General features: G+C 41.6%; 1 protein-coding gene across 3 annotated transcripts in view; it reads right to left on the bottom strand.

Moving 5' to 3' along the window:
• Positions 1-23670, bottom strand: part of STARD13 (StAR related lipid transfer domain containing 13) — a 295349-nt gene extending 271679 nt beyond the window's left edge. The window contains exons 1-2 of one of the 3 annotated variants that reach the window (XM_035324523.1): positions 23526-23670; positions 22024-22078 (exon numbers count right to left, since the gene is read on the bottom strand). The gene's annotated coding sequence lies outside the window, so the exon portion shown is untranslated. The other 2 variants (XM_035324532.1, XM_035324539.1) reach the window with 2 other exon arrangements.
• Between the last annotated feature and the right edge of the window lie 975 nt (positions 23671-24645).

The raw sequence follows: 24645 nt of genomic DNA, 5'->3' as shown, positions 1-24645 counted from the left end.
AATAGCAGCTGAAACTGGCTCCATTCCCTGCACAAACTTATTGACAAACTAAAAACAAACCATTGCAAATTAGTGGCAGGAAACCATTTTTTTTTAAGGCAGCCTAAGTTTATTTTCCACATGCTCTAATCAGCTCCTAAATTAGATCTTTAATTCCTCCCCAGCTATCTAAGCATGAAAAAGGTGAATGATGTTGAACCATAGCAGACCATAGAGGGAGTCATGCTGTTTTGTGAGGCCTACAGTATTGTTGATACAAACCTTTAAAGCATTCAGTGGAAAAAAATAGTTAAGTATTTCTTACCATTAGCCTTTCAATATTATCTCTAATTCTAATGCCCAGAAGCTCAGCTTTGAGGAATGCCCCCCACGCTCCCACAGTAGCATAGCGGATTGAAATAGTAAATTTTCTTCTTCACAGAAGAAGAAAAAATTGTGACTGGAAAAACCATCAGCAGGGCAATCTAATCACATTGCAACAGTAATAAGTAGGTTACAATATCTACTACTACCAGTTTCAGCTACCGTGTTTGACAGGACATTACATATACAAAATAGCCCACTACTGCGGGAATTGCACTTCATTTTCAGCCCATGACCTCCTATTTTACCTTTTTCATATAGATTCAGACCTAGTTCTGCATTCGTCCCCTTAGGTACTTGTACACTATAATTAAATCCTATCTCACCTGATCCTTTTTCACGGCCCAACATGTTAAGGTCTTGGAGCCATTTCTTCAGAAGATGTATTCTCCCATCTACTAAATTAGCCTTGTTCCCTGGACCCATTCCAACTCTTCCTTAGGGAATGCACCAAATTACAAACCTCTTGAAAGATTTAGAGGTCCAGCAGGGCTGCACGTGGTGCAGTAACTGGGGAAGCTGGCTTTCAAGGATATGGCTGGGCAGGTTAAAGTCAGTAGAAGTTCAACTCATGGAAAGATGAGAGGATTGAGGCTTAACAGTTTGAATGCAGTATGACCTAAAGGGGTTAGCAGTGTCTATTCAAATCCTAATTCTAGAGCTAGCTTTCATGTATCTTTGTGCACTTTAATATTAAGTGTTTCAGACCCTCAGCTGGTGTCAGAGCTATGGCAGCTGGGAAGCCCATGGAGTAATTTCAATTTGCTGTAGGTGGTGTGCAGCCAGAGGGAGATACCTGAGGAGATACCTGATACAACACTGCTGTGAAGGAGGACAGAACATGGTGGAGCCCCAGGAAAGGCAGGGATGAAGGAGCAGCTCTCATGGGTGCTTGATTCCCATTCTGCTTAGAGCCAGGGCCAGGAGGCTGCATATGCTGCCAGATTGTGTCCTCCAGAACTGGGAGAGAGGTACCAGAGTTGGAGCACCAGCTCCCCCACCTCTTTTCCCCCCAGACAGGGGTCTCTGCTTCCCAGTAGGCTTGGCCAGCAGCGGGGGCCAGACTGCCATCCCATCCCACCTGGCTGTCATCAAACTGAAGGTCTGCACCTCTGCAGTTAGCACAAAATATTTGTGTGGGATGCTGAAATGCAAAGAATTCGTCACATAAACAAGCTCTAAGAGTCATTTGTCCTGAAAGCAAAAGAAATGTTCTGTTTAACTGCCTGGTGGTTCGGTGACTGCAGCAAGCAGAGTGACAGTTACTATGATGTACTGTGTTCTTCTGAATAGCCTCTTAACAATAGCTGTGTGACAACTCGTAAATGACATTTGTGATGTTGATAATGTCAGCTTCACAATGCTAATACACCAGCTTCTCTAATACCTAACTTTTTTTCAGGTATCTGGAGAGTGGTATCTGCTTGAGAGGCAGTTTGTTTTTCACAGAAAATGGTGATGCCCTTTCTATGTCATAGGATAGTCCTAACCCCAACAGAAAGAGAAAACTTTAAATAAAAAAATAAGGATAGAAAAATAGATCACAGTATTTGCCTATTATCCCATGTAAATGGGTCTGTCGAACAAAGTTATTTTACAAAAAGCAATACCCAAAATCTTCCAGGGGGTGGGTCAGGAAGTTCTGAAACTTGCCATTTGAGGGGCTGTGGACTTCTAATCCAGCATATTTCTAAATATACACATAGCAGCAGGACTGTTTCTAAAAATCCCCTAGTGTATATTCTGCTAGTGATTCCTTTAAAATGTACATAACATCTAATATTGTCTGTATTGATCATACCTCCTTTGTGAAAGGCCCTGGCCACAAATCAGCTAGTCTTGTTTAGACTTCACCTGACAAGGGTATACTGAAACTCCTACAATCACTCTTTTCTTCTGGCCTTTATTTCACTTTTTTTTTTTTTTTATTGTATTTTATTTTATTTTTTATTTTTTATTTTTTATTTTTTATTTTTTTAATTCTGATTCCTTCCTTTATATTAGAGGTGGGATAAAGGAATATAGTGTAAGTCAGTGCATGTAGAGCATTTCCTTCCTGAAGTCACACTAAAATGCCAATCATTTACCAGTGCTTTCCTGTACTCAGCATCCAGCTAACAGGGAGATTTTTTAAATGTTAAGGTAAAAAGTTCAGGTAATGAAACAAAGACCAATTACTGGGATTGATGTCAAGGGGTTATTATCTTTGCAATGTATTAGAATATGCACTTTGTTTTGTCACCCTTCAGCACCAGATCTGGCTTTACTTACATGTTTTAGATAAACTGGGGGAGAACTGCTGAGATACAAAGCCAAGGCAGCAGCCATCATCAGTTGTTTGTCTTACAGGAGGACCACAGCTGACAGACTACAAATCTCCTGCGAGACATGGACCTTGTCTGGAAGAGCTTGCAATTTAAGCATGCAAAACAAGAGGTTGGAGCAAAAACAGAGTCAGAAAACTGAAAGCCAGGCAGCAGGTGTGTGGTAAAAGCCACAGATCTAAATCCTGTTCTTGGCTGGTTTCTAAAAACAGTACCAGCAGAGAAGTGGTAAATGGTGGCAACCAAAGTACTTAATGCTGTATCTAAAATGTGCTGAAATTTAATTTAAGATTTTCAGTCATTTAAATGAGTTTTAAACAGGTCTCTAATAAAGTCTGTGAGGCTACCCAGTCCATGGCAAATCCTGGAATACAGCTTAGGAAGCCCTGGCTCTGTTACAGCCCATGCTACTGGTGAATTGGTCTCATTTCCATTGTCTTTACTCAGTCCTTTTACTGCTCTTTCCAACCTAAATGCAGGATTCAAGAGGACAGCACGATGATTACATGCTATATTTATATAAAGCTTTCTTCACTGATTTTCTAAAACTACATTCTAATTTCTGTTTGTTCGCTTTACGTTTAAATCATCTGCTTTAACAAACAACAAAACATGTTTGATAAAAAGACTCCCACACCGTACGCCAGGTCTGTTTAAATAACCTTTTTCCCATCTTCTCTGTAATCAGAGGATTTGAATTCTAATGCAACACATTCATGCTAGAACCTGATTATATCCCAGAGCTACAATTGTGAGTGGCACCAGTCCATGCTATCTGACGGTATTTGCCAAAAACATGTCAGGACTCCCCTATAGTTCAAATCACCCCATAAATTCTACCCTTACACAACATGGTGACCTCATAGCCAAGGCATGCCTTAATGATCAAGCAAGTGGAAACGTTCAGTAAATACATTGAATGTTTGACATTGTTATCAGTGGGTGTTCCCTAGGTCTCTTGTGAAACAATCCCAAGATTAAGGCAAGGCCAAGAAGTGTCAGCCAAGTGAAACCCTTAAAAGTTACTCAAGAAATTTAAATACACAACAGTATTTTTCTACACCGAAATGCAGCAAAATATTTCTTAGAGAAGTACAGACAAAACAACCACATATTTTCTGAACAGTGAGTAACCCTCATTGCTTTGACTGATTTTCTTTCATGCCATTTCTAATGACATTACGAAGCTGATGGAAGTATACCAGCCTGGGGAGGAGTTCTGAGAAATTAAGCATTTAGAAGTCTACAGAATCTGATAAAGTCCACTATGAAAATGATGTTCAATATAGACAACTATTTCAGCCTTTCAGCCTCTCTAAATCAGACCCTAGAAAAAAATCCCAAGAAATTTGATTCCAGAAAGCAGAGTGCAATGACCCCTCTACACTGCACGAAGGACTTGGCTATTTCTAGTAATTTCCATGTCAGCAGAAAGCACTAAAATGCAACATAACAAAGTGAGAAAGGAATAGAATCAGAAAGAAACACAGACTTCTTTATTATTTCTATTTCCTTTTCCTCCCTTTTAGAAAGTTTATTGACTTTATGTATAAGTGACATCCGAAATCCAACCTATGGGGCAGCTTCTGAGGCCCACACAGACAGTGGGGTCTGCCCACATGGCTTCAGTGGCCTGAGTAGCACATCAAAAGGGAATCACTTAAAAACTTCATGTCACATCCACCTTTCCTTGGTAGTCTTATTAAGAAATAAGCCCTGACCTTGTAACCATTGCACACTCCTCATGTACCTGATTAGCTTGATGAAGTGAATGGAAAGAGAATACACTGGGCATGAGTTGGGAAACTTCATATTAATATATCTCATATCAGTGCAGAGACATAAAAAAGACAACAAATAAATAAATAAAAATTCCTTAGCTAAGCTCATCAACAACAAGAAGTACAACGCTCTGATTTCCTGACCTGCTGGCTGTCATTCAGTCAATGCATTGTCTGGTTTCCTTTGCACTGCGATGATTTCCATCAAATAATTCACATTCATAAACTAAAGAACATAAATGGAACATTACAAATGTCAGATTTGCAATGGCCTGAGCTGAAAAGAACTTTATGCCTAGGATTACAGGTATCTGTATGACCCTACAAATTGGCTATAATCCTATTCAAGATGGTGGTAAAAATGATGGATGACAATCACACCTATGTGTGCTACATTACTAAGTAATGAGCTGTACTGTACTACATGTTTTGCCTCCAGGAATATCTACTTTATGTCATTCTTTTTATTCTTCTTTTTGCAGCAGAACATCATAGCCTGATAACCAACATCTGAGGTTTTAGGGGGGCGGTATTTTGCTGAACCTTTAGTCTCAATTACTGTGTAAAATGAAATATTTACATCAAAGTAGTTCAGGGATTCTACAGACAAGAAAAATCATAATCAAGTCTGAACATTCATTAGCAGAAGTTTCCCATTTCCCTCCTCAGCTGTGGAATTCCAAACCAAGCCATGTCAATGGGAACATTCACAAGTAACTATGCATGACAGGAAAAGAAATGGAATACACCTCCCAACGTTTGTGTTCTTGGTGCTAATATACGTCTTGTATCCCTTATTTTGGTCCCCCTTCCTTGCCATGTAAAATGCAGGTCAAAGTATCTTTATATCACAAGCATCATGTGAAAACAATCTGTATTAATACAAGATAAAAACTCATTCCCTTTGCTTGTAGGCTTCAGAAAGGAACCTGCACATCCTGGAGGGAAAGCTTCAAGGACTTCCTTAGGAAAAAGGCTGAGTCTGAACTGAGGAATGTGTGGGCTGATATTTGCTCCTCTGCTGAATCCCACAGCACTGAAGAGGCATTATGAGCATCCTGGTGCAGTTCTCTGGCCTAAGGTAGTTTCTTCCACATCAAAGATAAGGATTACTTTTGTTTCAATCACAGTTTTTCAACTTAGGGACTTTGCATGGATAGCACCTTACTAGAATAAGTAATGCCAGCTGCTATTTGATAGATTGTGTTGGCTCAGTAATGATTTTTAATGTTAGTAGAAGACTCTATTACAATAAACAGAAAATATGTTTACCCTATTACAACTAATGCCAAGGGTAAAATCCTCTGTGACTCCTCTGTGCACACACAAACCAGATGCTGACAGGCCCAGCTGCAGGCCCCATTTTACCAGTTTATCCAATTCTTCCTCAGTGAGTAATTGCATCTTGTCTTGTTTCTAATCTAATTTCATCCATTATACATGATGGATAATTTCCAGGGATGCGGTACAGGGGTGGGAATGTCTGCAAAAAATAAAAACCCTGAAAATCTATTTTCTGATACATGCAGCCCACAACTCTTCTGCTGCACTTCTTCCATCTGAGTAGGTCTGAATGTGCAAAGAGGGAAACGAGAGGCACAAGACACTGAATATGCATATGTTTATGTATCCCATATGGCAAAAGCTGATGGATAGCCTGCCATTGGTGATGGCATGCTAAGACGACTGACTGTTGTATAAGCCTGTACATTTACTTGCGCTCTTAGCCTGTCCATACGTCTGTTTCTTGCCTCGTGTTAGGTGGGAAACTTATTCAGGCAGAAGTCACCTTTTCATTGTGTGCCTAGGTGGCACCCAAAACTGCAGAGTCCTGGTTCAGAAAGGGTGTCCTATGCCAAAATGTAACATAAATTAAAATACCTCTGTGTAAAAAAAAAAAAAAAAAAAAGAAACATATTAGGTTATTGTCTACATTAAGTCCAGCAGCCTAGCAGGAACAAATCAGCCACTTCCGGAGATGCAGAAGTCTTCTCTCTCTCCAGCACTCTTCTCTCCCCAGTTTTGTCCCTGCAAATCCATGGGGGAACACAAGGATGTTTTAGCAGCTTCTTACTAAATGTCCTCCATCTCAGTGCCTAAGGACTCAAAATACATCTGTCAGTGTTGTAGTTGGCCAGTGACTTCATCTGAAGTGAAGCTGTGGGATTATTTTACTAAACTAATTCCCTGTCTGTAGGAAAATAACAAAATGGAAAAGCAAGGAGTCCTCTTTTCCAAAGGTGTAAATCAGCCTTTTAAACTCACAGCCCAAGGGAACTGCATATGCTATCCATAAAATCAGATTGTTTATGAAATTGGATGTTTGTTTAATTCACTGGTGTTCATGTGCCTAGCTCATCATAAATCTTAATATGTAAATCACCCAAGTATATAGTTTTCAGTATGTTCAGAGTTCACATGAATTTCCATACAGAAGGCATTAAAGAATTCCCTGTTCAGCCATTAGCACTCTTTTAAGGGGTATTTACAGTCAGAAATGTGTCTCCTGCTCCCAATCCTCCACCGGTGGCCTCAAGCCGTGCCAGATGAGGATGGGTTTGGGGTGCTGGGGCTGCACTCCAGCTGCAAACTGAGATGCCAGAATTGGTCCTGTGCCCTCTCCCCAGCTGGAAGGGGCAAAGCCCTAAGCTGTGCCCATGCAGTTCTTGTTTCTTAAACCCACACCATGGTTTGGGTACCTCCGGATACTCACTTGGGTGTTGAGGTCTCCCTGTGCTGATTCCTGAATCCAGTGGCCACTGACTCCAAGAGCATCAAGTAAATGCACATCTCAGAGCTCCGTGGAGGAACATATGGATAAGGGAAACTTTGAGATCTTGTAGCCGCAGCTAATAGATGGTCTGAACTGTTCTCTGTAATCCCCAAACCCATCTCAGGTACTGAAGCAGACAGCCGAGTGCATTTCTAACACAGAGTTTACAATGCTGGATTAAGTGTTTTAATGCTCTCGGAGCCAGGGCTCCATTGAGCTCATTTATCTCACAGAAGGCAGCAGCAATGATGGAACATAAAAACACACAATGGACGCAAAAGCATACTGGAGTTAATTTAAACACAAAGCTAAACATCTGCTCCAAGAGCCAGCTCTCTAACGCATAGATGGGAGCACTAAACTTTGAAACATTACAGCGTGTTTAACCAGTACCACGCCAGCTGTTAGAAATTTTTGGCAATGGTGCAGATATTATCTGGCAGGTTCTTGTGAGCAGCTGACAAGAATGAAGAGTGACAGATATAAGAAACAGAAAATGCCACCATATGGCATGAATATTATGCTAATGTTTCAGGTGTCAAGCAGTAGTTGCTTGTGTTTAATTTGAGTGCGCAAAATTTATATGTATTTTAATGATTACACAATTTTATACACAATTACATTTACATTTCCGTATTGTTACAACTGTAATTTTGCCATTTAACGGTAATAGACACTGCACTAAATTTGTCCACTTAGCAGCTCAGGCAATGATGTTTTCTTTATGGCTTTAATGCCATATTTACTCTGATGTACAGTGCCACTGCCATCAACTGAATACTCCTGTGAGCCAGACTTTTCTGGCTTATGCTGTAACATTGGTCTTTTTTGGTAAATGCCAACAGCCTCCAAGGTGTTTATGGGTATGTCTCCACCAAAGTCTTGACTTGACTTTATCACCAAGCCTCTTCACAGTGCTGCTACTGACGTACTTTATCTGGAGTAGGAATTTTCAGCCATAAAACCACTAGAAGACAGCTCAGATATTGCAAAGAAAGCCTGAATATTCACCTAGTGATAAAAGTCCTGTCATTTTCATGTGAATTCCTCATTATGGAGGCTCTCTGAAGGGTGATGGCACCTGATGTAGCTCAGAGAGTGCCCTAGCTGGTGTGCTTAACTTTTTTTTTTTTTTTTTTTTTTTTTTTTTTAGATGTGGTTCATGCTTTCATGTTCTTCAGGAGAAGCATTTTCTAATGCCTTTAGCCCTGGAGTCTAGCAAGTGTTGGAGAAGCTCCTGTCACCTCTCACTCAGACGCCTGGCTTTACTACCTCCATGTCACCCTAGTATCATCCCTGAGCATCTGCCTGCCCTTGACTGTTTTATGGACACTCCAGATTAGCAGCTGAGTAGTTTTATTTCCCTGTTTTTCTAAAGTGCATAACCAAATATTTTCATAAGTGCAGTCTGGCTTGTTCTTCTCTGAAAACCTTTGGGCCAAGTCTGCATCTTATTTTTTCTCTCCTGTATAGTTTTGCACTTTAGAAGAACTAGTTCACCACATTTTCAATGCCATGTTCAATGTATAATTCATACTAACATAGGACTGATGCTAGTCCATGCAGCCAGCTTTTAGGCTAAACTTTGAAAATTGTATTTTTATACTCAGAGAAGAGTTCTGGCCACACTACCAAGCTCAATGACAATTTAAAAAGCATTGTCCTCAAATTATTGCCCTAACTGTGGCAAGAAGAAACAAGGGTAGTATCTAGCTATAGCCTGAAAAGAGGTCTAAGCCCCATAAATGGGTTTAGGATGCAGCTAATCAATGTTTGTGCTTTCAGTTCAGTACATTTCTGGTCTTGATGTAGCACCAAAGATAGCTTGTTTCCATATATGAGACTCAAATTGTTTTAAAATACCTGTTTTATTCTGCTCTGAAATGGAACAAAGTCATCAGCTCTCAGTTTGGAGGCAATAACCAACCATTCTGCTGGTAGCAATGACTGCCAGGCCAGTGGTGAAAAAAAAAAAAGATGAGCAGGAGGTGGTGGAGGCTGGTGAGGACACAAGCAGGTAGGAGCCAAGGGACACCAGTGCTGCTGTGCCTTGCCTTGGTACTACAATTGGGTTGCCGTGGGTTCACTTCTCTGGTTTTCTGTTCCTCCTCCCACCTTTTGTTTGTGATCTTTTCAGAGCAGGACTGTCTCTTACTACATGTTTATACAGTGACTAGCATGATGAGGCCCTGATCTTGCTCGAGGCCTCTAGGCATGACTGTAATACAAATGATAAATCATCACCATAAAACAGGACGGCACAGATCCATAACTTCTGTCATAACTCATGGCTGAAGTGTCAGCAGCTTACAGACACATGGTGAGGTCCGGGAGACCATGAAGGGCCAGAAAGAGCGAATCCACACAGAAAACAGATGCTGAATGTCTTTGAAATGTTTTTAATATCGGTCACTGTTATACCTGTGTCAGTTCACCGCTCATTTCCTTTACTGATGTCACCTCCTGACAGCAGTGATGTGGCAAGGAAAGGAATTGAGACACATATCACGGCAGGTGTCAGTGGTCATCAGGGTGTAGCCTGCAACAGAACATGCATGGATGGTCAGCCGATGCTTCCCATCCACGGCTTTTGTACTGCACTGACCTGCAAGCTGTACGGATTACACCCACACTGGAGATGCCTGCAGTGGCAACCGGAGCTTCAGCAAAAGTATTTCTTTGTCCTTTTTTCACTTACAAAGGCCTACAGACCCTAATTTGTATCTCATCATTTTTTCCCCCGCTGTGTGGGTACCTCATGCAGGGCATTTCGGCAGCCCTAGAGTTTCTCCTCCCTGCCTGTGACTCAGCTCCCATGTATGCAAGGCAGCACTGGCCAGGCTAAATTCCCTGACAGACCAATCCTCGCTCAAATCAGCACCAGTCAACGACATGCTTTGCAAGAGCTGTCATCACACTCTAGGGTTACTCATTTTTTCAGTGTCCCCTAACCTGTAGAGGCAAGGAGTTTGGGAGACCTGGAGCATAACAGGAAAGAGTTCGCTGCAGGAATGTCAGGAGCTGACGGTACAAAACACAGCAGTTATGTCCATTCAAAGCAAGTCAAGTAAGCATACAAATATCTTTAAATCATTATACCTGGCAAGAAGCCATGCTGTGTTTTCAGCCAAAGTGTGATGCTTTGAGAAAAAATTAGCTTTGGTGAGCTGAATACCAGATGAAAGAGAAGCACTAGGGAAGACTCAGGCTAGGGTGCCCCTGTATTTAGTAGAAAAGTATTTTGATCTCAGTGAGCTGAAGGTTCTGCCCCATCCCTCCCCCCCAATAGTTTTGCATTGTCCAGTTAAAAATGACCAGTCTCCTTCCTGAGATTAGAAGTTTCAAAATATATTTGAAATGTTTCTGAAGAAACTCATTCTTAAAAGTCTTCCCTGCTGCAGGTATCTGAAGGCTAGCCTGTCTGTCAGCTTGGTTTGATGGCACACACAACAGGGAATACCATCTTATTTCCATTTATGACTGTCTTGACAGGAGCTTCTTTAGCTTCTCCCATTTCCAGATGACTTCATTTATTAGACAGACAATTATAATAAGAAGCATGTTCTCCAGAATTCATCTTCCTTCTAAAAAATTTAAATTTGGTATTGAGTGCTCTAAATGAAAGCAGGTTATTGTTATATTGCCAAAATCATGATTGCAATTAAATGTAAGAAATCAGTCACAGATTCAGACCCTGGTGTATCAGTAATAACAGAACTACTCCTCTTTCTCTCAATTTGTGGAGTAAATCTCCATAACTAGGATGAGAATTGGGCCAAATATTTTTGACTGGTACAGCTGACAGCATAAATTAGATGAACACTGAGAACAAGAGAGCAGGAAGGAGAAAAGTGGGAAAGGCTGAGAAGTAACATCACATAAAGGAGACGTGAAACAGATATGCTCAAACCTGGGTGAGGATGTGGTTTGGGATAAATGAAACAGGCAACAGAGCAAGAGGCAGTTTTCCCTGGAGAGATACATGGCAGTAAAGTGCTTTAAAGAATAATTTAAATTCAGAGGATATGCCATAGTTGATATGATAACACACATGTTAGGTGACAGGAGACAAAGGCTAGCACATAAATAAATCCAGAGGATGAAAAGCACAAAAATTATTCAAGCAACTGGTAGGCAGGACAGAAATTAGAAGTTTTGAGAATGTGCAGGAACCAGATCTCGGAAAGCCAGACAATTCCTTCAAGGTGTAAGGCTGGTTATTCTTCCTAAAGGAAGTAATTCAGATAACTTGGACTGCCCATCAATGTGATGCAGGTTGACTACTGATATGTTTAAAAGTAGATGCAATGCCACTAATTACAATATTGCATAAACATTTTTGTCTTTCATTTTAACGTCGGTGTGATAGTGCAGCAGCCCACAAGGCAACAGCAGGAGACCTCTCTCTAGACTGACTATACCAATGTCTTGTTTTACGAAGGCCAAATCCTGGTAATGCTAAACCACCATTCCCTTTGCAGTATTCAGACACCCTCTGAACTACCTCATTTAAATCAATACAAAGCAAAGCTCTTTGCATCTTGGTTTATGAAGGTCAGCTAGTAGATCCTCTCCCATCCTCTCCACAGGCACTGTTCATGACCTGATGATAGTCAGGTGAATATGGACTTCTGTTTCTACTTTCCTTCTACTTTCTAGTTCTTCTACATGTTGTCATCCCCTCTCCCCAGCCCTCAGTGCAGGTAAGTTTGGAGCAAAGAGAGGCTTTTAAGCTATCTGAATGCCAGTGCAGTCACTGTGCTGCAAAGAAAAGTCCTTCTAACATTGAAAGTCTTCCCTAAGGGTAAGGTTACAGACTCCTTGCTCTCATTACCATCATCTCCAGAAAGATTAGGAGACATCTGCTGAATCAATGTAATAGCCTTGACCTTCACTTGCCCTTTGCCTTTCCCACTGTGAAGACCCACCCTGATGTCTCATTAACAACACAAAAATAAAAACATCATTTTGTTTTCTCACCTCCAGCCAGCTGTGGAACCTTCCCCACATGCCGTAAGTGAAATTTCTTGTCCCTGGAGACCTAGTGCTTGGGAAACCCACTAAATGCTCTTGGTTTGCACTCTGTGAAAAGCAGCAGTTTCCCTTATCTTCTCAGCCTCTTGGCCAGCTTAATCTGGGATCAGCAATAGTGGGAGACGATACAGGCTGAACTCACGGCAAAGGAATGCTGTGGAGAGAACAGCAGTGGTAGAGGAACAAGCCAGATACTAGGTTGTTTCAATCCTCAGCTGTGTAATTTGGTATTTGAAATGAGGATGAGCATTGGTTACCTTCCCTGTTCTGAGTTCCAGTGTTTGTGTTTCTTTATTGCACTGGTTCAAGGGTTGAGCTCATTAAAGCCATTCCTTGGCCGTCTCAGCTCTGCAAGCCCTTGACACTGACTCAGTCCTAGAGCTGTTAGCCAAAACCATAGCTAAGAAGAGCTGGCCTCCTTGGCTAATTTGGCCAGAGACACCTCACATGCAGAAAGGTAGGGATGTGGGATTTACTTATGGGTGCAGCTCTACCAGGAGAATTGGAAACGTGGCCTCTTAACATTTTTGTATGCTTTCTAAGCCCTGCCAAACCTCTGAGAACTTTCCTGTCCCCATCATGTCTTCTGCACATGCCAGGAGTAGTAGCTAGAAGAGGACACGGAGCTGTCCAGAGTATGGGGAATAATGTTTTCCTGGCTCACAGTCACATTCCTGAGGCTCCATCCAGCAGGCAACCTTGTGGAGAAAGGGGGAGAGGGACTGGGAATAAAGCACTCTCATTTACATCAGAGCTACATCCACCACTGACAGGCATGGCCTTATTTGCATCATTTTCTGGTCAGTTTGGACATTCACCACCAGATATGATTGCTGGGCAGATTTTGTGGTGGTGTTTGGCTCTGCACTGCACTTGGAGATACTGCACCAGAAGTTAGCTCCCCATCCTTGCTCCTGTTGAGGTCGGGGCAGAGTTCCCATTAGCTGCTGCACACAGCAGGACATGACCTTAAATGCACTACTTTTTAAACATTTTGGAGGAACACAGATTGCTGACATAGACTTTGAGGTAATCTAAATCTCAGATGAGGAGCAAAACACTGTGAAACCAGCTTCAAAGAAAGATTTAATTTGGCTGTATGTTTAATCTGGGGATTGACTGAAAGAAGAAAACTTTTGGTGGCTAATTTCTACAGGGTCTGAAATATAACAGGTTATTAAACACACAGCCCAACAGCTGCAGAATCTGACAGAGATATTGTTCTCTCTGAGCATTTGGTAATAGAGTACTTCAGATGATTAAATAGCTAATAAAGTCAGAGTCTTTGCTAAGTAGATGGATACCAGCAATATTGCAAAGGTAATTATAGATTTCTATCAAGAAATTCTCGACTCAAAATATTTATTCTCAGACTGAAGCTAATATTCTGGTCTCAGTTAGAGAGAAAATATTTTAGCCACTGTTAAAAGGTTTCCAATTTGCTCTACTGTAGTGGTTTTCAATTACAACCAGTTTCAAGGTATACATTTCAGACCGAATATTCCTTTTTTCAAGGTAACTTCTCGGCTGCTGTCACATGAAACTATTTCTCCCATTAATCATGATCTTACGGCTTTTTAGGCAGAATGGGGACTTGCATCATTAGGCTGTTCAGACTGCACCTTGCTCCTTCACAGGCATGAGTCAGTTGTGGTATCTATGACTTCTTAAAGTTGCAGAGCAGTAAGAAAGGGTGAAAGGAACAGGAAACACTGTTAGAGACACTTGCAAGAAACATGCAGAAGAGTCCGGAATGCACACCATTATTCATTTACCTCTGTTGCTTATTTCAGCCTGTCTTTTTTTCTGCTGATCTTTTAGATCCTTTACTCCTTCCCTGTGAGGGCCATTAGAAAACCAGGATAATTTTTTTTAATAACTTGCATACACAGCTATGTTAGCTAATTCACAGACTGCAGCAAAGAAAAAAAAATTATTTGCATGGCTAAATTATCCCATTATCACAGACAAGCATGCAGCAGAGCCTGTATTTACACTGAAGCTAGTTTGTTTCTACCTATAATTATTTTTGCCTGGTTTATAGAAGTGTAATATATGCTCATTTCCATTTATCTGAGCCAACACACATCATATAGCAATGCCCATGTCTGCTTTGTTCTGTGTTTTTTGATGCTGTGTTGTGTCTGCTTTACCTACCCCATCTCCTGCCTCAACATACTTTCTTCTCTTTAAGCCCTCTGTTAAGGACTTTCTTTTGCATTCCTATTGCAAAAACAGTAAAAAGAATAAAATAAAAAATTAGAGGGCAATGGCTCAAATGCAGAGCAATAAAAGCTATGTTAAACGTATACAAAGAAAACATGTTATTGCATTTCTCTCATACATTTGGGTAGCACTGCATTTCTCACACCATGGCCAAGAGAGGATTGCTGGTGCTCTGTATCATGCTGTTTGGGTGCACAAATAGTCATACAAAAACCATGATCCAGACTGCCTTGTTCACAGGAAGCTCAGTCTCACAAGCTGTCTGTAAATACAGGATGTACGTGGCATCACTGCACTGTAAGATGGGGCTCTGCACACAGGATGCAAGCATGGAGTGCGTTACAAATGAATGAAGGCTGCAGTCTATGGCACACCTGTGCAAGCAAATGTATATATATTATTTTTTTTCCCTTATTACCAACTTCCAAGCTGCACAATGTTTGCTTAGGTTTTCAAGACGCTTACACTTTATTTTGTAGTTGGACCTAAGGTTTTGGTTTGGTTCCATTTCTAGTGAAATCTGAGTGTGATATTCTAACCTTTATTTATTGCACTGACCATCAGCTAGCTGGATCTTTTGTTTCGACTGTCAATGACAATAAGAAATTGGTGACAAAAATGACTATTGTGGTTGTAACTGCAGTGTTATTTGTAAACAGATCGATGCAGAAAAAGTGCAATTTAAATTTCATTGTGAGCAATATTCAGGCCTAGAGCTCCCTAATGCACAATTCATAGCAGCTTAAATTGTAGTCATTACTCTCATACTGCAATACTGTTTGTCATGATAAAGGGAAATTACTTTTCTGTCAATTACTCCAATAAGATTAGTTAATTTACATTTCCAAAGGGTAGGGAGCAGCATCACAATTCCATGGAGATGTTTCTTGGAGGCATTTGGCAATTTAGGGTTTTGGGGAAAAAGTAAATGCAGCTCAACTTCAAAATTAAAAAAAAAAAGGACAGCACATACATCCCAAGGTCTTCATACCCATAGAGTGGGTACAGAAGAGTGGCAAGAAAGAGTAACTATATCAGTTACAGACTGACAGCTTAAGTATTGCAGAAAATTCTGTTGAGGACCTGGAAGAAGCACATTCCTCTCTGCTTCAGCACTGGGCAGCCAAACTGGCAGCGTTTTAAATCCCTGTTCCTCGCCGTATGTGAGATGTGCATGTAAATAATCTATAGAAAACATGCTACTACCATTTGGGATCCAATTCTCTGCCTTCTGCTAGCATCTAGATATTTGTTTAATCCACGTTGGGATGTAGACATAGCAAGAGCCAAAAACGTGTGGAGGAATGTTATTTTTACTTATTTAATTACAAATTCTGGGTGATTATTAGCATGCCTGGCTTAGATACCGCCACCTGAGGCATTGCAGCTCCTCATTCTAGCCGTGTAATTTGAAGTGTTGAAGTTTGGCACCTGAGTTCCTCGGAGGGGCGACGGAGTAACCGAGTGCAGCAGTGACTGAGGGACAACGCGGAGCTCTGCTGCTGTCCCTGAGAAGCTGCTTCATGAAGGATTGACAGGGCATCCCCTGGGAGCCCTGGCTGAGACTGGGCACCCCTCTTCTTGCAGCCGGGCTGTGCCCTCCCGGCCTCTTGCTAAAACCAGGGTGTGCTACCTGCGGCCTGTTCAACGTCTTCCCAACCAAGAGGTTTTCTCTTCCCTCGAGGGCAATTGTGGAAAGGCTTTTGGAAAACATGTTGATCAAGTGTGGTCTCAGATTTAGCACGGAGAGTGGGCAGGGTGAAAACCTGCCTCTGCCCTGCAGCAAGGCAGGTTTGCTTAAAGCACCTATACTCCAAGGTCACGGCTATGTTTTGTGAGCAGAACAAGTGCTGCGGAGTACAGACGTACCGTGTAGGTGTAGTGCCACTGCCTGCGTGCAGCTGGCACAGCAGAGCTTAACCTCTAGCAATTAAAATGATGAAATACCAACAGCACAGGCATCCTGAACGCTGCTGCTTGTGTCCGGGCATGTCAGACTATGCTGATATCCCGATCGTATATTGGCATCGCAGTTCTCATGGCACTTTGTAATGTTTTAAATCTGACCCCCTGCCAAATTCCAGGAAATATAGTCACAGTCTTCCCTCCCAGCATTACTCTCTTGAAACAACAAGGGACTGAGCATCCTTATCTTTCTTGCCAAGCCAGAGCCATGCGCAGTTGCTGTTGTTGTGCATCAGTGCAGAGCACTGTGCAGAAGCACAAATTACACAGAAAGATGTTCTCAGAAGACTTTACAAAGAGTTTGAGGGCACCTTAATTATAAGTTATCTCTGCTCCCGTTAGGTTTAGTGGATTTGCAACACCGCTCAACCCAAAACTGGACTCCTTGCTCTAACTACTCTTAAAAACTTCACAGAGTGCTTAACAATCACAGATGTTTGTGTTTCCTTTAATTATTATTTTAGTTGCCTGGATTTTATTTTGAGATGCATTTTCTTGGCTAACATACAAGCTAGAAATGTAATTTGCACAAAAGGTAAATCCTCGTTTGTTTTCATAAATCAGCATTTTAATTAAGTGGATCAAAATTCTGCTAGCTATTAACAATAGGAATGAAGATGTAAAGTTAAGTGTAAAGACAATGATATAAGGGTATAAAGATATGTGTCAAGGTATAAAGATTGAAATTTTTAAAGTTTCAGCTAAATGTTGATAGACAGTATGCAAAATATTTTTTCAGACCTTTTTCTTTGGCCATACTCAGAAATATTAGAGCCAGTCTTGTTTACTCACATCTTGGATCTTTAAATGTCCCCTGTTTATAACAAACTTAATTCTTCTCTCTCTCTCTTTTTTTTTTTTTTTTTTTTTTTTTTTTTCCACAGCAATAATGCATCAGGGAAAAGGCTCTTTGCTTATAGTGGGACAAGCATACCTTAAACCATACCAGTTGCTGGCTCTATACGATACGTAAAATGTTGGAAAAGGTAGGCTTCTGTGACGGCCAGAAGTGCCATTCACAGTGCTGTAATTTCGGGATTTAATGAAGTGGCATTTAAACAGCTTGGTTTTAAATAATGTTGAAAGATCCAGTTGTGGTCGTAAAGGTTTTAGGATCAACTGTGTTTGGGATCCATCTAATTTTTCTCGTTTCTCGCTATGGGTACAGCAGGAGAGCTCATGGTGTGGGTTGTTCAGCAGTGCACCTCCCTCTTCCCCTGCACTTACAATTGTGTGACCTTTGGTACATGAATACACCTTCTTTTTACAGAGAGCCCACAACCAGCAATTTAATGAAGGTAATTTAATTTGTCTTCAAAACAATGCATTATGCATTAATTAAAGTAACTTAATTTGTCTTCAAAACAGAGTATTATTCATTCTCCCTAAGGCACAAAACACACAGCACAAAGGGTAAAAAACAACATCAGAAGTACATGACTCTTACTCATACCCTCATCTTTTTCCTTGCCAGATTTTGTACTTTTTCATTTTCAGCTTCAAGAAGCATTTGTGTAGTATTAGCAAAGCTGTTTTTTGTAATGTAATGCTTGCCATGTAACTCCCTTCCTCTCACACATAGCCTCTGAACAGCTTCTCTCAGGTGACACAAAGGCCCCTAATTCACAAAGATTTCATGAGATTATAGTGTGTTACTTCTCAGGCCTGAAAAAACAGAGATACTACTAGCGTTGTAGCCAACGAGTTCTCTCTTATGTCCACAAACCTTCTTAAATTTGAGGACTCTTGTACGTGCAAAGCCATTGCTTCTCTTCTTCTGCTTGATTCCTTTCATAACCCTCACTGACTCAACCGCATGACAAATATCCCCATCTCACAGATGTATACGTGGAAGCAGGATATTCATTTTAAAACTAAAAATATCAGGTAGATTTTTCTAGTTCCCTACTGAAACTGCTTATTCTAAAATAATGGCCTGTGATAAATTCTTGTCATCAGCACCAGATGCAACAGCATGATAAATCTTTATAAAAGATGAGATTTTCTACAACTTGAAAGATCTGATGAGCTGCACACATCATATGAATATTTTGTGTTACAGGTAGACCGTGTGCCCATACAGACAGAATTTACTAAGCTATTTTGGACTAATGGAGTGTGGTTGTTGAGAACACGTCCCCATGGCACAAAAATATCTGAGCAATGATAAAACCTACTTCAAAAGAAACTACTTTAACAACAATTCAGCTGAGCCTTAGCTTCATATAATCCCCACTTCGGTGGTAGATATGAATACACTTAATTCCAGGAACTTAAGTGGCAAAGAAGAACGGGCAGAGCCTGCCCGCTGGCTTCATTGGTGTTTTTTTCTTGGTGATGCTGAATGTTCAGAGACTTGAGTGTCCCTGGAAATCCACAGGGCAGACAGCATTTGCAATGAACTCCTTAACATCTCAACGTACCATGTTTATTTCTCATTCAGAGTAACCAGTAAAGCAACCTCACACCAGATCCTGGAGATCCTTTTGCAGCTTTGGCGTTTCCAGATGGCAGAGATGAACTGTTGTTGGTGCACATATCACAGAATTTAGTTCTTTAGCTGCAGCCATGGAGGTAAAAACCAGCAATTTCTGTCCAGCAATAGAAGTATGAGCTGAATTTCCCATCAGAAACTAGGCCAATTTATTCCTTTGGGATGAATTTCATGAGATAGGACAGAATCTACAGATAGCCACACAAAACCTCCCCTCTCTTTAGGGCAGCAACTCTACAATATCCTAGCATGCAGAACAGGGAAATCAAAGCCGTCATAAGGAAGCCCCACCTATAGTACAAAATATTCTCATTAGTCTCTCCAGGAAAAAGACCTGGGAGTTATTTTGCTGTGTAGGTGACCATGGGAACAGTGTGGTTATCATCACAAAACAGAGGAGGAAGCAGAGCTTTCTCTAAGAACCGGGAAGCAGCTTCTAGGGCATCCCAGAATATCACAGAAAGCAGCACTTTTACAGCCAGAAACAAACCTTCCTAAAACAACACCACCAGTAAAGAACAGCATAAACCTAAAATTATTGAGAAAAAAATGAAAATCTTTCTGAGCAGGAGGAAAGAAAATAGAGTAACACATGCAATTTATAGCTTGAGGCGTATGTCAAAGGCTTAGACAACATATGACAACAAGTAGCTGGATTTAGCACCTTTCTGCAAAACTGTGTTTAAGGAGACATAACAAGCAATGGTGGTGGAACAGAATTGAGATTGTGCTGTTTAATCTTTTCTTCTGGAAGAAGCTCCAGGTGAAAGCACAACTGGGAGCTGGCAGCACCGCAGCAGCCCTGCTAGCAACATTCATAATTGCAGCATCTCGTTGTTTACCTCCTCACCTAGCCTGGCACGGGTGCCAGCTGCATACGTGGAGCCACATTCCAACTCCAGTCACACTGGAACGAATCCAGGGTCATGTCATTCACAATGAAGTTATTCTTTATTCACGCTTTTCCAGCTAAGAATTCGGCGCATTTTATCTAGGTAGCAATATCTAATAGAGAAAAGACTCTCAAACTGAGGGAACCAGATGAACCAGACTATGTCAAATGAAGAGGAAACATTTTACATTATAAGGATTATAGAGGCCCTTCAATTTAAAGACTATCAGTATTTTAAAGATGGGCCACTGGAAAGCATTTATGCAGGTGTTCTGCTGCAAAGATATATATTTTTTTAACCCTAATTTCCTATTTGAGAAAATTGAAAGAAAACTGACACAAGTTTGATTTTAACATTATTGAAATAAAAATACTGCAGTTTGTTCAACAGAGAACACTAATTCATTACACATTTATGAGTGGTTTGGGTTAAGACTTTTTCCATTTAGGATTTCCTCTACATCAAGGAAGTAGGCCTCCCTGACTGAAATACTCGACACTCAAGATTTTCTGTGTGAGTGTATTTTTGTGTTAATACCAAATTCAGCTTTGGGAAAAACATTCTGTTTTTCTCTACTGGAAAAATCTGGGATGTTCCAGCTGTAGTGACCAACAAAAGCTAGGGGAAAGGAATGAAAATAAATGAAATTTATCATTGCTGTATTTCAAGTAAGTTCAAATTCACTCCAGCCATGGCTCGATGATAGCATAAATCTGCCTTTAGAGATTCCAGTGCTGTAACAAAAGCTCTACAACCAATGATGTAAGAGTGCCACAATGGTATAGATTTACTCCAGCAGTTCATTTGTTAAAAAAATACTGACATGTACTTTCTACTTGGCGATGGATTGAATTGCCTCCTTGCCAGTTGTATAAAGTTGGTATATATCCCGTGTTATGTGCTCTGACTAATTCAGCAGAAATGCAGTCATACTCACACACCTCATCTGGATGCTGTTTGTGTTGCTGCATGGTCTGGAGGCGCCCAGATGCAGACTAATGGTGGTGGAAGCACCAGGGATGGAATTTCTGCCATACCTCCTTAGCAATAGCACGACACTGATATTTCGTTTCATATCAGCTTTGGATTTCACCTGGGTCTGCCAGAATATGAGTATAAACTGATGCAATGTAATTGCCAAGGCACAGAAACACTGTTGCTTGCTTTTTGAAGGAAAATATAGCTTATATAGGGAAGGGTGTTGGATTGGTTTGGGAAGATACAGATAGTCGTGGAACAACCTTGTCTGGATTTGAAACTACTTTTTTAAAAAGCACACTTATCTCAGGTTTTACTAACATCCAAGTGAATTGAGAGAAGTTCCAAAATACAGCTCTTTGCACTCAAGAATGTGTATAAACAGCACGGGATCACAGTGGGTATTGGACAGTTCCCACAGGAAACTGAAAATATCACAAATCTGGGGTCATGAACTGCCTGCTCAGGTTTGGACTCTTGAACTGGATGCCAGCCCTTACAGCTCTCCCAAGGAAAACTATTTCACTATTCGTATTTAAGCATGTGGAAAAGGGCAGATTATTAATGTTTCAGCTACAGGAATGAGCCTCCTGTGCACTATAAGTGCTATCTATCCTTTTGTTGAAATTATTCTATAAATCTGCATCCCAGTGGACAATATTCTCTTAAACTAATTTCCTGCAATCATCATTAATTGGCCAGCTTGCTAACACACCTGGCACCACCAGCTTTTCCACCTAGCAAGCACAGTGCCACACAATGGTAACAGCAGGTTTTAACCGAATCCCTCTCCATACACAAGTAAACACCGAATGACGCTCATGACAAAGAGACACAGACCAGCCTGACATTTGCTGATAACTCCCAGGAGATTCTCCACCAGCACAGCTAGTCCTGCTCAAACACATTTTCCAGTGGCATAGATAATTTGAAACCATTTCCACCTAGACTAATTGCATGCACAGAAAAGAGCATCCTCCTCAGCGCGTGTTTATTAGTCCAGCCGCAAATGCAGCTTGCACTTGGTGAAGTTTTCCAAAGCAATAATTATTTCATCTGAGGAGAATTCGCAACAGCTCACTTGATAATGAAAAGTTATTATGCAGATATATATACTTCATGCAAAGTTGTAAACCAAAAAGAAAAAAAAAAAAAAGTAGTTGTTTAAAACTGATGTTTAAATTCCACTCACAGTTTTGAAGTCTAAGCATAAAACTTCTTACTTTGCAGTTGTAGCTCCAAGCTGTCTGGAAAGATAATGCAGTCCATCAGATATCCTGGTTTTGTTTTCTTGCATAAAAATATAATCTGTCATAGGCACAGGAGCTGACTTCAAGGACCAGCCCCTTCTGCTGAGCACACCAATCGGGAGACCTTGGGAGCACATGTGGAAAGCTGCTGCCCTGCACGCCTGTCACAGGCAGCATATGCTCAGTGTGACCGAGGTGCCACGTTAACGCTGGTGTCAGTGAAACAAAGCACGCGGGGAACTGCCCAGCTCCGTAGACCCACAGCAGGAGGAGAAATGGAGGGCCGAGAGGAGGAGGGAGACCTTCCTTGCCAGAGGAAAGGCAGATCCTTTCCCAGACCACGTCGATGCTGCTGTTCCTGCAACATCAGACTTCTCCCTTTCCTATCGGCCTTTGTTAGTGTTTTAATAAAAGTGGTTTCCACTCCCCTCCCCCCCCCCCCCTTTTTCCATCATATTAATTGCTTCACTTTTTCCTCTTAGTTACTGTTCTCATCCCACTTACGGCTTTTTATTCCAAGCCTCAACCCTCAAAAGCCATGCAGGTGAAAAAATCCTGGGCGCAGCACAGCCTCTCCTCCTAACGTGCCAGGGCCGGCAGTGCCCCTGCACTCCGAGGGCCTGCCTTTTGGGGCTTTTCCTCCCTTTTCCCTGAAAGCTCAGGTTCTCCCCTGCCTCACCGCTGGCTGCCTGTGCACTCCCTGCTCCTCTCCGTCTCCACACGCAGCTTCCCCGCTTTGCCGTACGCAGCTTTGCTTTATGCCTGTTAGTGAGAGAGGTCATTTTTTTCTTGCATCCATTTAACCTAATGACTTCTAAATTCAAACTGCTTAGAAACCCTACTTGGAGACACACACCCACAGCCTTCTGGCTACCTGAGTGCTAAGCCCTTGCTCATAACAAGGGCTTAAAAGAATGCGTGCACATTAATACGCCTTGAAAGCGTAGCAGTAATGCAGCGCACTAAGTCACAGATCAGACCATACATACGTGAATAGGATGAACTAACACCTGTAGATTTGGTTTCACTTCTGGAAGCTTATTTACAAGTCACAACGTGCTCCGAAGGGAAAGTAGTCAACACACCAGGGCTAAAACTGTGCCTCCTCCCCCTGCAGTACGAGGCCTGGCGGCCGTGCCACCGCTGCTCCCACGCTGACCTCAGTGATCGCTGTATTAATTCACCCGAGTGGCTTTATTTGATAAAATAGCCCTGTTTTCACAGACTTGATGCAGCTTACAGAGTGGGCTGGCTGTAATGAGAAATGTTAGCTCTCGTCTGTGAATAGCTTGCTGTTTTAATGACATTAATTTTGTTTCTGAATTCTAGCTTAGCAGGTTAGTAACTCACCAAAGAATTATTTTACAATGCTTTTCTCATGGCGGGTATAACAACACTGATTAAAATTTTCGACAAAGTGCCTTCTTCCACCCCCAGAACCCACCAGATTCTCAGAGGAAAAATTCCTGCCGAAATGAACTTCTGTCAGTAGCAGCACGTCCCCGCCGGGCTCTGGGAGGCATTTCCCGTTCCAAGATGCTGCGGCCAGCAGGCCCAGAGCAGGAAACAGCCCTCAGTCAGCCAGAGCCGAGGACCCTAGCAGAGTAATTTCTTTTATCGGCCTCTGGTGGGGCGGGGAGGAGCGTGTCCGACGTCTTTGGGGTGGGTAAGGCCCTTTCCAGATCTGCAACAAGGAGCAGGCTTGTTCCACGTTCCCAGCTGGGGACGCCTCTGTTAAACACCCAGCCCAGCCAGCTGCCGTGAGCTACGCATGTGTATGTTAATGGCTGGGATTTAACCAGCCACGAAGCTGCAGCAGTTCGAGATGTACAGCCCTGCTGTCTCCCTCTCCTTATTTCCTCCCAGGCATGGCGTGGCTCCCCGCAGGATGTGTGTGCCATCTATTAACTCCCAGGCCTACTGCATCTCACTGGCAGCAATTTTCCCCCACCTTGCAGTATATGTATATATATATATATATCTTTCCTCTTAGTCCTGATTATGCCTGGCTGTGTTGTACTGAATTCCTGTCCTTGGTATTTACAGCCTGCAAATATTTGTAGACTTATCACGTCGTCTGTGAGCCACTGCTTAGCCAAGCTCTATGTATTTTCTCCCTCATTAATCAGTTCCTCCATCCCCTCTGTTTTTGCTGCTCTTTCCTGAAGAGCTTGCGGTTTTTACTTCTTTTTAAAAGACAGTGGAGGGTAGTTTAATTCTTTTTTTTTTCTTCTTCTTTTTTTTTTTCTTCTTTCTTCTGTAAATAAGGGCTATGGTTAACTGAAATTAAAGAATATTACAGAGAGTTTAAGGCAAATTTGTATTTGAGCTGTCCAACTCTAAACTTTGTACTTCTTTCCTTTTATTGGTTACATTTGTTTGGATGACTAGAGTTCTACTAAAGCCCTAACATCACAAACTCTTTTGTCCAAAAGACACACTCTCTAATACCACATTCTCTTTTGTCGAGCACGCTAATATCCCACAGTCTTGTACAAACCCCCTGACCCACGTGAGGCCACCCAGACACCCAGGTAAATGCGTGTCCAAACAGTTGTGTGGCC

The sequence above is a fragment of the Oxyura jamaicensis genome, chromosome 1, assembly GCF_011077185.1.
Source record: "Oxyura jamaicensis isolate SHBP4307 breed ruddy duck chromosome 1, BPBGC_Ojam_1.0, whole genome shotgun sequence".
Taxonomy (NCBI): Eukaryota; Metazoa; Chordata; class Aves; order Anseriformes; family Anatidae; genus Oxyura; species Oxyura jamaicensis.
The sequence above is the reverse complement of the archived record's forward strand: the minus strand, read 5'-3'. Positions and strand labels throughout refer to the sequence as shown.